Raw genomic sequence first — 14,255 nt, 5'->3', positions numbered from 1 at the left:
CACATCATCCACCTCCTCCCCCACAAGTGACAATACCTGTTAGACAAGTGCAACCTCCAGCCCCACAACTTCAACATCCCGCCACACAAGTGCCGACTCCTGGCAACGTGTGCCACATCCTGCCCGACAAGTGTCAACTCCTACCCCACATCGTCCACCTCCCATCCAACAAGTGCCACCTCCTGCCCCACAAGTGCCAATTCCTGCCCCACAAGTGCCAGCTCATGCTTCACAAGTGCCAGCTCCTGCCCCTCATCATCCACCTCCTGCCCCACAAGTGCCACCTCCTGACCCACAACATCAATCTCCAGCCCCACAAGAGCCGCCTCCTGCCCGACAAGTTACACCTGCTACAAGTTCCACAAGTGCCACCTCCCTGCTCACGAGTGCCACATCCCGCCCCACATGTACCACCTCCTGCATCACAACTTCCACCTCCCGCCCCACATGTACCACCTCCTGCATCACAACTTCCACTTCCCGCCCCACATGTACCACCTCCTGCATCACAACTTACACCTCCCGCCCCACAAATGCCACCTCCTGCCCTACAAGTGCCACCTCAGGCCCCACAAGTGCCCCCTCCCGCTCCACAAGTGCCACGTCCTGCCCCACAAGTGCCACCTCCCGCCCCTCTATGGCCACCTCCTGCCCCACAAGTTACACCTCTTGCCCCACAACGTCGACCCCCGCCCCACATGTGCCACCACCTGACCCACAAGTGCCAACTCCTGCCCCACAAGTGCCATTTCCTGCACCACATTTGTCGCGTCCTGCCCCACAATTGCCGGCTCCTGCCCCACAAGTGCCAACTCCTGCCCCACAAGTGCCACCTCCCGCCCCACAAGTGCCACCTCCCGCCCCACAAGTGCCACCTCCCGCCCCACTACTTCCACGTCACACCCCAAATCTTCTTACCTTCCACCCCACAAATGCCACCTCCTGCCCCAAACCTTCAACCTACTGCCCCACAACTGCCACTTCCCACCCAGCAATTGCCACCCCCCGCCCCACAAGTGCCTCCTCCCACCCCACAAGTGCCAACCCTTACCCCACAAGTGCCAACTCCTGCCCCACATCATCCACCAACCGCCCCACAAGTGTCACCTCCTGCCCCACAACTTCCAACTCCCACTCCACAAGTGCCACCTACTGCACAACAAATACCATCTCATGCCCCATAAGTGCCACCTCCTGCCCCACAACCGCTACCTCCTGCCTCATATCATTCACCTCCCGCCCCACAATTTCCACCTCCTGCTCAACTAGTGCCACGTGCTGCCCCACAAGTTCCATTTCCCGCCCCACAAGTGCCACCTCCCGCCCCACAAGTGCCGCCTCCAGCCACACAAGTGCTAAATCGTGCCGCACAACTTCCACCTCCCGCCCCACAAGTGCCACCTCCCACCCCACAACTTCCAATTCCCGCCAACAACAGCCTCCTCCTGCCCCACAAGTGCCTCCTCCTGCCACACAAGTGCCACCTCCTGCCCCACAAGTGCCACTTCCTGCCCCACAAGTGCTACCTACTTCCCCACAAGTGCCACCTCCTGCCCCACATCATCCACCTCCTGCCTCACAAATGCCTCCTCCTGACCCACAATTGCCACCTGCCGCCCCACAACTTCCACCTCACGCCAAACAAGTGCCACGTCCCGCCCCACAAGTGCCGCAACCCGCCCCACAAATCCAACTCCTGACCCACAAGTTCCACCTCCCGCCCCACAAGTTCCACCTCCCGCACCACAAGTACCACCTCCTGACCCACATGTGCCAACTTCTGCCCCACAAGTGCCAGCTCCTGCCCCTCAAGTGTCACCTCTTCCCCACAAGTGCCACCTTCTGCTCCACAAGTGCCACTTCCTGCCGCACAAGTGATACCTCCAGCCCCACAACTGCCACCACCCGCCCCACAACTTCCACCTCCCTCCTCACAAGTGCAACCTCCAGGCCCACAAGTGCCACCTCCTGTTCCACAAGAATTAACTCCTTCCCCACAAGTGCCACCTCCTGCCCTTCAAGAGCCACTTCTTGCCCCACAAGTAACATTTCCTGCCCCACAAGTGCCAACCTCTGCCCAACAAGTGCTATGACCCAGCCCACAAGTGCCAACTCCTGCCCCACTAGTGCCACCTCCCGCCCCACAAGTGCCACCACCCTCCCCACAACTTCAACCTCCTTCCCCAAAACATCCACCTCCCGCCCCACAGGTGTCATCATCTGCCCCACAACTGCCACATCCCGCCCCACAAGTGCCACCTCCTGCCCCACAAGTGCCACCTCCCGCCCCTCAAGTGCCACACACTGCCCCACAAGTGCCGCCCCCAGCCCCGCAACTGCCACCCCTTGCCCCACAATTTCAACCTCCCGCCCCACAAGTGCCACCTCCTGCCCCACAGGTGCCACCTACTGTTCCACATCAACCACCTCCTTCCCCACATCATCCACCTCCTGTTCCACAAATGTCACCTCCTGACCCACAACTTCAACCTCCTTCCCCAAAACATCCACCTCCCGCCCCACAGCTGTCAGCATCTGCCCCACAACTTCCACCTCACGCCCCACAACTGCCACCTCCCGCCCCACAAGTGCCACAACCCGCCCCAAAAATCCAACTGCTGACCCACAAGTTCCACCTCCCGCCCCACACGTTCCACCTCCCGCCCCACAAGTTCCACCTCCCGCCCCAAAGGTGCCACCTCCCGACCCACATAATCCACGTCCTGCTCCAAAATTGCCACCTCCTGCCCCACAAGTGCCACCTCCAGCCCCACCAGTTCCACCGCCCGGCCCACAAGTACCACCTCCTGACCCACAAGTGCCACTACATGACCCACAATTGCCACCTCCCGTCTCACAATTGCAACTCTCGCCCAACAAGTGCCACCTCCTGCCCCACAATTGCCACCACCCCCCCAACAAGTGCCACCTCCCGCCCCACAAGTACCACATCCCACCCCACAAGTACAACCTCCTGCCCCACAAGTGCCAACTCTCGCCCCACAAGTGCCAATTCCTGCCCCACAACATCCACCTCACGCTCCAAAAGTGCCACCTCCTGCCCCACAATTGCTACTTCCTGCCTTACAAGTGCCACTTCCCACTGCACAAATGACACCTCCAGCCCCACAGCTGCCACAACCCGCCCCACAACTTCCACATCCCGCCTCACAACTGCAAGCTCCTGCCCCACAATTGCCACCTCCTACCACACAAGTGCCAACTCCTGCCCCACAAGTGCCACCTCATGTCCCTCAATTTTCACCTTATGCCCCAAAAGTGCCACCTCCCGCCCAACAAGTGCAACATCTCGCCCCACTAGTGCCACGTCCCGGCCCAAAATTGCTACCTCCTGCCCCACATCATCCACCTCCTGTTCCACAAATGTCACCTCCTGACCCACAACTTCCACCTCCTGCCCCACAAGTGCCACCTTCTGCCTCACAAGTGCCACCCCTTGCCCCACAAGTGCCACATCCCACCGCACAATTTCCACCTCTTGTTACACAAGTCCCACCTCCCGCCCAACAACAGCCTCCTCCTGCCCCACAAGTGCCACCTCCTGCCCCACAAGTGCCACCTCCCGCCCCACAAGTGCCACGTCCTTCCCAATTGCCACGTCCTGTCCCACAAGTGCCACCTCCTGCCGTACAAGTGCCACCCTCTGCCCCACAATTGCCACTTCTTGCCCCACAATTGCCAATTCTTGCCCCACAACTTCAACCTCCCACCCCATAACTTCCACCTCCCGTCCCACAGCTTCCATATCCTGCCCCACAAGTGCCCGATCCTGCCCCAGAAGTACCACCACCTGACCCACAAGTGCCAACTCCTGCCCCACAAGTGCCACCTCGCATCCCGCAAGTGCCACATCCCGCCCCACAAGTTCCACCTCCTGCCCCACAAGTGCCAATTCCTGCCCCACAAGTGCCAGCTCATGCCCCACAAGTGCCACCTCCTGCCCCACAAGAGCCACCTCCTGCCCCACAAGTGCCAACTCCTGCCCCACATGTTCCACCTACCACCCCACAAATTCCACATCCTGCCCTACAAGTGCCACCTCCCGCCAGAAAATGCCACCTCCCGTCCCTCTATCACCACCTCCTGCCCCACAAGTTACACCCCCACCCCACAGATACCACCACCTGCCCCACAAGTACCACCTCCTGCAAACAAATGCCATTTCTTAAACCACACGTCCAAACTCCTGCCCCACAAGTGCCACCTCCTGTCCCACATGTGCCACCTCCTGCCCCACAAGTGCCACCTCCCGACCGACAAATGCCACCTCCCGCCAAACAACTGACACCTCCTGCCCCACAAGTGTCACCTCCTGCCCAACAAGTTCCACCTCTTGACCTACAAGTGCCACCTCCTGCCCCATAAGTTTCACCTCTCGCCCAACAAATGCCACCACCTCCCCCAAAAGCGCCACCTCCTGCCCCACAGGTGCCACTTCCTGCCCCACAATATCCACCTCCCACGCACAAGTGCAACCTACCGCCCCACAACTTCCACCTCCTGCCCCACAAGTGCCACCTCCTGCCCCACATGTGCCACCTCCTGCCCGACAAGAGCCACTTCCTGCCCCACAAGTACCTCTTCCCTCCCAACAAGTTCCAATTTCCGCCCTGCAAGTGCCACCTCCTGCCCCACAAATGCCACCTTTCGCCCCACAAATGCCACCTCCCGCTCCACAACTTCCACCTCCTGCCCCACAAGTGTCACCTCCCGCCCTACAACTTCCAGCTCATGCCCCACAAGTGCCACCTCCTGCCCCACAAGAGCCACCTCCTGCCCCACAAGTGCCAACTCCTGCCCCACATGTTCCACCTACCACCCCACAAATTCCACATCCTGCCCTACAAGTGCCACCTCCCGCCAGAAAATGCCACCTCCCGTCCCTCTATCACCACCTCCTGCCCCACAAGTTACACCCCCACCCCACAGATACCACCACCTGCCCCACAAGTACCACCTCCTGCAAACAAATGCCATTTCTTAAACCACACGTCCAAACTCCTGCCCCACAAGTGCCACCTCCTGTCCCACATGTGCCACCTCCTGCCCCACAAGTGCCACCTCCCGACCGACAAATGCCACCTCCCGCCAAACAACTGACACCTCCTGCCCCACAAGTGTCACCTCCTGCCCAAGAAGTTCCACCTCTTGACCTACAAGTGCCACCTCCTGCCCCATAAGTTTCACCTCTCGCCCAACAAATGCCACCACCTCCCCCAAAAGCGCCACCTCCTGCCCCACAGGTGCCACTTCCTGCCCCACAATATCCACCTCCCACGCACAAGTGCAACCTACCGCCCCACAACTTCCACCTCCTGCCCCACAAGTGCCACCTCCTGCCCCACATGTGCCACCTCCTGCCCGACAAGAGCCACTTCCTGCCCCACAAGTACCTCTTCCCTCCCAACAAGTTCCAATTTCCGCCCTGCAAGTGCCACCTCCTGCCCCACAAATGCCACCTTTCGCCCCACAAATGCCACCTCCCGCTCCACAACTTCCACCTCCTGCCCCACAAGTGTCACCTCCCGCCCTACAACTTCCATCTCCTGGCCCACAAGTGCCACCTCCTGCCTCAAAAGAGCCACCTCCCGCCCCACAACTTCCACGTAACGCCCCATAAGTTCCACCTCCCGCCCAACAAGTGCCACCTCTCGTCCCACAAGGACCAACTCCTGCCCCACAAGTGCCAACTCCTGCCCCACAAGTGCCACCTCCTGCCCCACAAGTGTCAACTCATGCTCCACAAATGCCACCTCCTGCTCCACAAGTTCCACCTCTTGCCCCACAAGTGCCAAATACTTCCCCACAACTTCCACCTTCTGCCCCACTAGTGCCAACTCCAATTCCACAAGTGCCACCTCCAGCCCTACAACTGCCACTTCCAGCCCCACAAGTGCCACCTCCCGCCCAGCAACTTCAACATCCCACCACACAAGTGCCAACTCCTGCCCGTGTGCCACATCCTGCCCCACAAGTGCCAACTCCTGCCGCACAACTGACAATTCCTGCCCCAAAAGTGACAGCTCATGCTTCACAATTGCCAGCTCCTGCCCCACATCATCCACCTTCTGCCCCACAAGTGCCACCTCTCGCCCCACAAGTGCCACATCCCGCCACACAAGTGCCACCTCCTGCCCCACAAGTGACATATCTCGACAGACAATTTACAGCTCCTGCCCCACAAGTGCTACATCCTGAACCACAACTTCAACCTCCTGCCCCACAAGTGCCAATTCCTACCCCACATGCGCCAGCTCATGCTTCACAAGTGCCAGCTCCTGCACCACATCATCCACTTCCTGCCCACAAGTGCCAGTTCATGCCCCACAAGTGCCAGTTCATGCCCCACAAGTGCCAGCTCCTGCCCCACAAGTGCCACTTACTTCACCACAGGTACCCCATCCCACCCCACAAGTTTCAATTCCTGCCCCACAAGTGCCACCTCCTGCCCCACAAGTGCCACCTCCTGCCCCACAAGTGCCACCTCTTGACCTACAAAAGTGCCACCTCCTGCCCCATAAGTTTCACCTCTCGCCCAACAAATGCCACCACCTCCCCCAAAAGCGCCACCTCCTGCCCCTCAGGTGCCATTTCCTGCCCCACAACATCCACCTCCCACGCACAAGTGCAACCTACCGCCCCACAACTTCCACCTCCGGCCCCACAAGTGCCAACACCTACCCCACAAGTGCAAACACCTGCCCCACAAGTGCCACCTCCTGCCCCGCCAGTGCCACCTGTCACCCTGCAAGTCCAGCTCCTGCCCCACAAGTGCCAGCTCATGCTTCACAAGTGCCAGCTGCTGCCCCACAAAGACAGCCTCCTGCCCCACATCATCCACCTCCTGCCCCACAAAGACCACCTCCTGCCCCACATCATCCACCTCCTCCCCCACAAGTGACAATACTTGTTCCACAAGTGCCACCTCCCGCCCCTCAAATGCCAAATCCTGCCCTGCAACTTCCACCTCCTGCCCCAAAAGTGCCAATTCCTGCCCCACAAGTTCCAGCTCATGCTTCACAAGTGCCAGCTCCTGCACCACATCGTCCACTTCCTGCTCACATGTGCCACCTCCTGTCCGACAAAGACATCCTCCTGCCCCACATCATCCACCCCCTGCCCCACAAGTGCCACATCCCGCCCCACAAGTGCCAACTCCTGCCCTAAAACTTCCACCTCCCGCCCCACAAGTGCCACCTCCCGCCCTCCAACTGCCAAACCCTGCCCCAAAACTTCCACCTCCTGCCCAACAATTTCCAACTCGTGCCCCACAATTGCCACCTCCTGCCACACAAATGCCACCTTCTGCCTCAAAATGCCACCTCCTGCCCAACAACTATAACCTCCCAACCCACAAGTACCACCTCCTGCTCCACAAGTTCCACCTCCTGCCCCATAAGTTCCACCTTACGCCCCACAAGTGCCATCTCCTGCCCCAAAAGCTCAATTTCCTGCCCCATCATTGCCACCTTACACCCCACCACAAGTGCCACTTCCTGCCCCAGAAGTGCCAATTTCTGCCCCACAAGTGCCACTTCCCGCCTTACAAATGCCACCTCCTGCCCCACAACTTTCACCTCCTGCCCCACAAGTGCAACCTCCCTGCCCACGAGTGACACAATCTGCCCAAGTGCCACCTCCTGCCTCACAACTTCCATCTCCCGCCCCACAAGTGCCACCTCCTGTCTCACAAGTGCAACCTCCCTCCCCACAACTTCCACAACCTGCCCCACAAGTGCCACCTCCCGTCACTCAACTTCCAACTCCCGCCCCACAAGTGCCACCTCCCGCCCTACAACTTCCACATCCCGCCCCACAACTTCCAACTCCTGGCCCACAAGTGCGATCTCCTGCCCCACCATTACCACCTCCTGCCCCACAATTTCCACCTCCTGCCCCACAAGTGCCACAACCTGCTCCACAATTTCAACGTCCTGCCTTACAAGTGCCACATTCTGCCCCACAAGTGTAGGCTCCTGCTCCACAAGTGCCACCTCCCGAACCACAACCTCAACCTCTGGCCCCACAAGTCCCACCTCCCGCCCCACAAGTGCCACATCCCGCCCCACAAGTGCCACCACCCGCCCCACAAGTGCCACCTTCTGTTCCACAACTTCCACCTCCTGCCCCACAAGTTATAACTCCTGCCCCACAAGTGTTGCATTTTGCCCCACAAGTGCCACCTCCCGCCTCACAAGTGCCACCTCCCGACCCACAAGTGCCAACTCCTGCCCCGCAACTTCCATCTCCTGCTCCACAAGTGCCACCTCGAACCGCACAATTGCCACCGCCTTCCCCATATCAACCACCTCCCATCCAACAAGTGCCACCTCCTGCCCCACAAGTGCCACCTCCTGCCCTACAACTTCCACCTCCCGCCCCACAAGTGCCACCTCCTGCCCTACAACTTCCACCTCCTGGCCCACAAGTGCCACCTCCCGCCCTACAACTGCCAAACCCTGCCCCAAAACTTCCACCTCCTGCCCAACAATTTCCAACTCGTGCCCCACAATTGCCACCTCCTGCCACACAAATGCCACCTTCTGCCTCAAAATGCCACCTCCTGCCCAACAACTCCAACCTCCCACCCCACAAGTACCACCTCCTGCTTCTCAAGTTCCACCTCCTGCCACATAAGTTCCACCTTACGCCCCACAAGTGCCATCTCCTGCCCCAAAAGCTCAAATTCCTGCCCCATCAGTGCCAACTCCTGCACCACAAGTGCCACCTCCTGCCGCACAAGTGCCAATTCCTGCCCCACAAGTGCCACCTCCTGCCCCACAACCGCTACCTCCTGCCTCATATCATACACCTCCCGCCCCACAATTTCCACCTCCTGCTAAACTAGTGCCACTTGCTGCCCCACAAGTTCCATTTCCCGCCCCACAAGTGCCACCTCCCGCCCCACAAGTGCCGCCTCCAGCCACACAAGTGCTAAATCGTGCCGCACAACTTCCACCTCCCGCCCCACAACTGCCACCTCCCGCCTTAAAAGTGCCACCTCCCGACCCACAAGTGCCTCCTCCTGTCCCACAGTTGTCACCTCCCGCTCCACAAGTTACACCTCACCCCCCACAAGTTCTACCACCCACCCCACAAGTGCCACCTGCAGCCCCAGAAGTGTCAAATCCTGCCACACAACTTCCACATCCAGCCACACAAGTGCCACCTCCCGCCCCACAACTTCCACTTCCCGCCCAACAACAGCCTCCTCCTGCCCCACAAGTGCCACCTCCTGACCCACAAGTGCCACCTCCCGACCCACATGTGCCAACTTCTGCCCCAGAAGTGCCAACTCCTGCCCCTCAAGTGTCACCTCTTCCCCACAAGTGCCACCTTCTGCTCCACAAGTGCCACTTCCTGCCGCACAAGTGATACCTCCAGCCCCACAACTGCCACCACCCGCCCCACAACTTCCACCTCCCGCCTCACAAGTGCAACCTCCAGGCCCACAAGTGCCACCTCCTGTTCCACAAGAATTTACCCCTTGCCCCACAAGTGCCACCTCCTGCCCCACAAGTGCCACCTCCCACCCCACAATTGCCACGTCCTTCCCAATTGCCACGTCCTGTCCCACAAGTGCCACCTCCTGCCGTACAAGTGCCACCCTCTGCCCCACAACTGCCACTTCTTGCCCCACAATTGCCAATTCTTGCCCCACAACTTCCACCTCCCACCCCATAACTTCCACCTCCCGTCCCACAGCTTCCACATCCTGCCCCACAAGTGCCCGATCCTGCCCCAGAAGTACCACCACCTGACCCACAAGTGCCAACTCCTGCCCCACAAGTGCCACCTCGCATCCCGCAAGTGCCACCTCCCGCCCCAAAAGTGCCACCTCCTGCCCCACAAGTGCAACCTCCTGCCCCACAAGTGCCAATTCCTGCCCCACAAGTGCCAGCTCATGCTTCACAACTGCCAGCTCCTGCACCACGTCATCCACTTCCTGCTCACAAGTGCCACCTCCTGACCGACAAAGACATCCTTCTGCCCCACAAGTGCCAATTCCTGCCCCACAAGTGCCAGTTCATGCCCCACAAGTGCCACATTTGTCCACACCACTGCCTCCTCCCCCCCAAATAATCCACCTCCTGCCCCACAAGTGTCACTGACTGACCAACTTCCTCCTCCTGACCCACAAGTGCCAGCTCCTGCCCCACAAGTGCCAGCTCCTGCCCCATAAGTTCCACCTTACGCCCCACAAGTGCCATCTCCTGCCTCAAAAGCTCAATTTCCTGCCCCATCAGTGCCACCTCCCGCCCCACATGTACCACCTCCTGCATCACAACTTCCACGTCCCGCCCCACATGTACCACCTCCTGCATCACAACTTCCACCTCCCGCCCCACATGTACCACCTCCTGCATCACAACTTCCACCTCCCGCCCCACATGTACCACCTCCTGCATCACAACTTCCACCTCCCGCCCCACATGTACCACCTCCTGCATCACAACTTCCACCTCCCGCCCCACAAGTGCCACCTCGTGCCTCACAAGTGCCACCCCCCCCAAGTGCCACCTCCCGCCCCACAAGTGCCACCTCCCACGCACAAGTGCCACATCCTGCCCCACAAGTGTCACCTCCTGCCCACAAGTGCCACCTTCCGCCCCACAAGTGCCACCTCACACCCCAACAGTGTCAACTTCCGCCCCACAAGTGCCACCTCACGCCCCACAACTTCCACATCCCGCCCCACAAGTGCCACCACCTGACCCACAAGTGCCACCACCTGACCCACTAATGCAACTACGTGCCCCACAAGTGCCAACTCCTGCCCCACAAGTTCTACCTCCTGCCTTACAAGTGCCACCCCCTGCCTCACAACTTCCACCTCCCGCCCCACAAATGCCACCTCCTGCCCCACAAATACCACCTCCTGCCCCACAAATGCCACCTCAGGCCCCACAAGTGCCCCATCCTGCTCCACAAGTGCCACGTCCTGCCCCACAAGGGCCAAATCCTGCAACGCAACATCCACCTCCTGCCCCACATCATCCACCTCCCACCCCACAAGTGCCAATTCCAGCCCTAAAAGTGCCAGCTCATGCTTCACAATTGCCAGCTCCTGCCCCACATCATCCACCTCCTGCCCCACAAGTGCCACCTCCTAACCCACATGTGCCAACTCCTGCCCCACAAGTGCCATTTCCTGCACCACATTTGCCACCTCCTGCCCCACAAGTGCCACCTCCTTCCCCACAAGTGCCACCTCCCACCCCACAAGTTTAACCTCCAGACACACAAGTGCCATCTCCCGCCCCACAAGTGCCATCTCAGGCCCCACAAGTGCCATCTCCCGCCCCACAAGTGCCATCTCCCGCCCCACAAGTGCCAAATCCTGACGTGCAACTTCCACCTCCTGCTCCACAAGTGCCACCTCCTGCCCCACAAGTGCCACCTCCTTCCCCACAAGTGCCACCTCCCACCCCACACGTTTAACCTCCAGACACACAAGTGCCATCTCCCGCCCCACAAGTGCCATCTCAGGCCCCACAAGTGCCATCTCCCGCCCCACAAGTGCCATCTCCCGCCCCACAAGTGCCAAATCCTGACGTGCAACTTCCACCTCCTGCTCCACAAGTGCCATCTCCTGCCCCACAAGTGCCACCTCCCGACACAAGTGCCACCTCCCGCCCATCTATAGCCACCTCCTGCCCCACAAGTTACACCTCTTGCCCCACAAGTTCCACCTCTTGCCCCACAACGTCGACCCCCGCCCCACATGTGCCACCACCTGATCCACAAGTGCCAACTCCTGCCCCACAAGTGCCGGCTCCTGCCCCACAAGTGCTACCTCTCGCCCCACAACTTCAACCTCCAGCCACACAAGTGCCAACTCCTGCCCAACAAGTGCCACCTCCCGCCCCACAAGTGCCACCTCCCGCCCCACTACTTCCACGTCACACCCCAAATCTTCTTACTTTCCACCCCACAAGTGCCACCTCCTGCCCCAAACCTTCAACCTACTGCCACACAACTGCCACTTCCCACCCAGCAATTGCCACCCCCCGCCACACAAGTGCCTCCTCCCACCCCACAAGTGCCAACCCTTACCCCACAAGTGCCTCCTCCTGCCCGACATCATCCACCAACCGCCCCACAAGTGCCACCTCCTGCACCACAAGTGCCACCTCCCGACCCACAACTTCCAGCTCCCGGCCCACAATTGCCACCTCCTGCCCCACAACTTCCATCTCCCACTCCACAAGTGCCACCTACTGCACAACAAATACCATCTCCTGCCCCATAAGTGCCATCTCCTGCCCCACAGGTGCCACCTACTGTTCCACATCATCCACCTCCTTCCCCACATCATCCACCTCCTGTTCCACAAATGTCACCTCCTGACCCACAACTTCCACCTCCTGCCCCACAAGTGCCACGTTCTGCCCCACAAGTGCCTCCTCCTGCCCCACAAGTGCCTCCTCCTGCCACACAAGTGCCACCTCCTGCCCCACAAGTGCCACCTACTTCCCCACAAGTGCCACCTACTTCCCCACAAGTGCCACCTCCTGCCCCACATCATCCACCTCCTGCCCCACATCATCCACCTCCTGCCCCACATCATCCACCTCCTGCCTCACAAATGCCTCCTCCTGACCCACAATTGCCACCTGCCGCCCCACAACTTCCACCTCACGCCCCACAAGTGCCACCTCCCGACCCACATGTGCCAACTTCTGCCCCACAAGTGCCAGCTCCTGCCACTCAAGTGTCACCTCTTCCCCACAAGTGCCACCTTCTGCTCCACAAGTGCCACTTCCTGCCGCACAAGTGATACCTCCAGCCCCACAACTGCCACCACCCGCCCCACAACTTCCACCTCCCGCCTCACAAGTGCAACCTCCAGGCCCACAAGTGCCACCTCCAGATCCACAAGAATTAACTCCTGCCCCACAAGTGCCACCTCCTGCCCTTCAAGAGCCTCTTCTTGCCCCACAATTAACATTTCCTGCCCCACAAGTGCCAACCCCTGCCCAACAAGTGCTATGACCCAGCCCACAAGTACCAACTCCTGCCCCACTAGTGCCACCTCCCGCCCCACAAGTGCCACCACCCTCCCCACAACTTCAACCTCCTTCCCCAAAACATCCACCTCCCGCCCCACAGGTGTCATCATCTGCCCCACAACTGCCACATCCCGCCCCACAAGTGCCACCTCCCGCCCCTCAAGTTCCACACACTGCCCCACAAGTGCCGCCCCCAGCCCCGCAACTGCCACCCCTTGCCCCACAATTTCCACCTCCCACCCCACAATTTTTACCTCCCGCCCCATAAGTGCCATCTCCTGCCCAACAGGTGCCACCTACTGTTCCACATCATCCACCTCCTTCCCCACATCATCCACCTCCTGTTCCACAAATGTCACCTCCTGACCCACAACTTCCACATCCTGCCCCACAAGTGCCACCTCTTGCCCCACATAATCCACGTCCTGCTCCAAAATTGCCACCTCCTGCCCCACAAGTGCCACCTCCAGCCCCACCAGTTCCACCGCCCGCCCCACAAGTACCACCTCCTGACCCACAAGTGCCACTACGTGACCCACAATTGCCACCTCCCGTCTCACAATTGCAACTCTCGCCCAACAAGTGCCACCTCCTGCCCCACAATTGCCACCACCCCCCCAACAAGTGCCACCTCCCGCCCCACAAGTACCACATCCCACCCCACAAGTACAACCTCCTGCCCCACAAGTGCCAACTCTCGCCCCACAAGTGCCAACTCCTGCCCCACAACATCCACCTCACGCTCCAAAAGTGCCACCTCCTGCCCCACAAGTGCTACTTCCTGCCTTACAAGTGCCACTTCCCGCTGCACAAGTGACACCTCCAGCCCCACAGCTGCCACAACCCGCCCCACAACTTCCACATCCCGCCTCACAACTGCAAGCTCCTGCCCCACAATTGCCACCTCCTACCACACAAGTGCCAACTCCTGCCCCACAAGTGCCACCTCATGTCCCTCAATTTTCACCTTATGCCCCAAAAGTGCCACCTCCCGCCCAACAAGTGCAACATCTCGCCCCACTAGTGCCACGTCCCGGCCCAAAATTGCTACCTCCTGCCCCACATCATCCACCTCCTGTTCCACAAATGTCACCTCCTGACCCACAACTTCCACCTCCTGCCCCACAAGTGCCACCTTCTGCCTCACAAGTGCCATCCCTTGCCCCACAAGTGCCACATCCCACCGCACAATTTCCACCTCTTGTTACACAAGTCCCACCT

This window comes from Coturnix japonica, chromosome 25 (assembly GCF_054131305.1).
Source record: "Coturnix japonica strain WE chromosome 25, WE-NBRP24, whole genome shotgun sequence".
In the NCBI taxonomy this organism is placed as follows: domain Eukaryota; kingdom Metazoa; phylum Chordata; class Aves; order Galliformes; family Phasianidae; genus Coturnix; species Coturnix japonica.
This window is presented reverse-complemented; position numbering follows the sequence as displayed.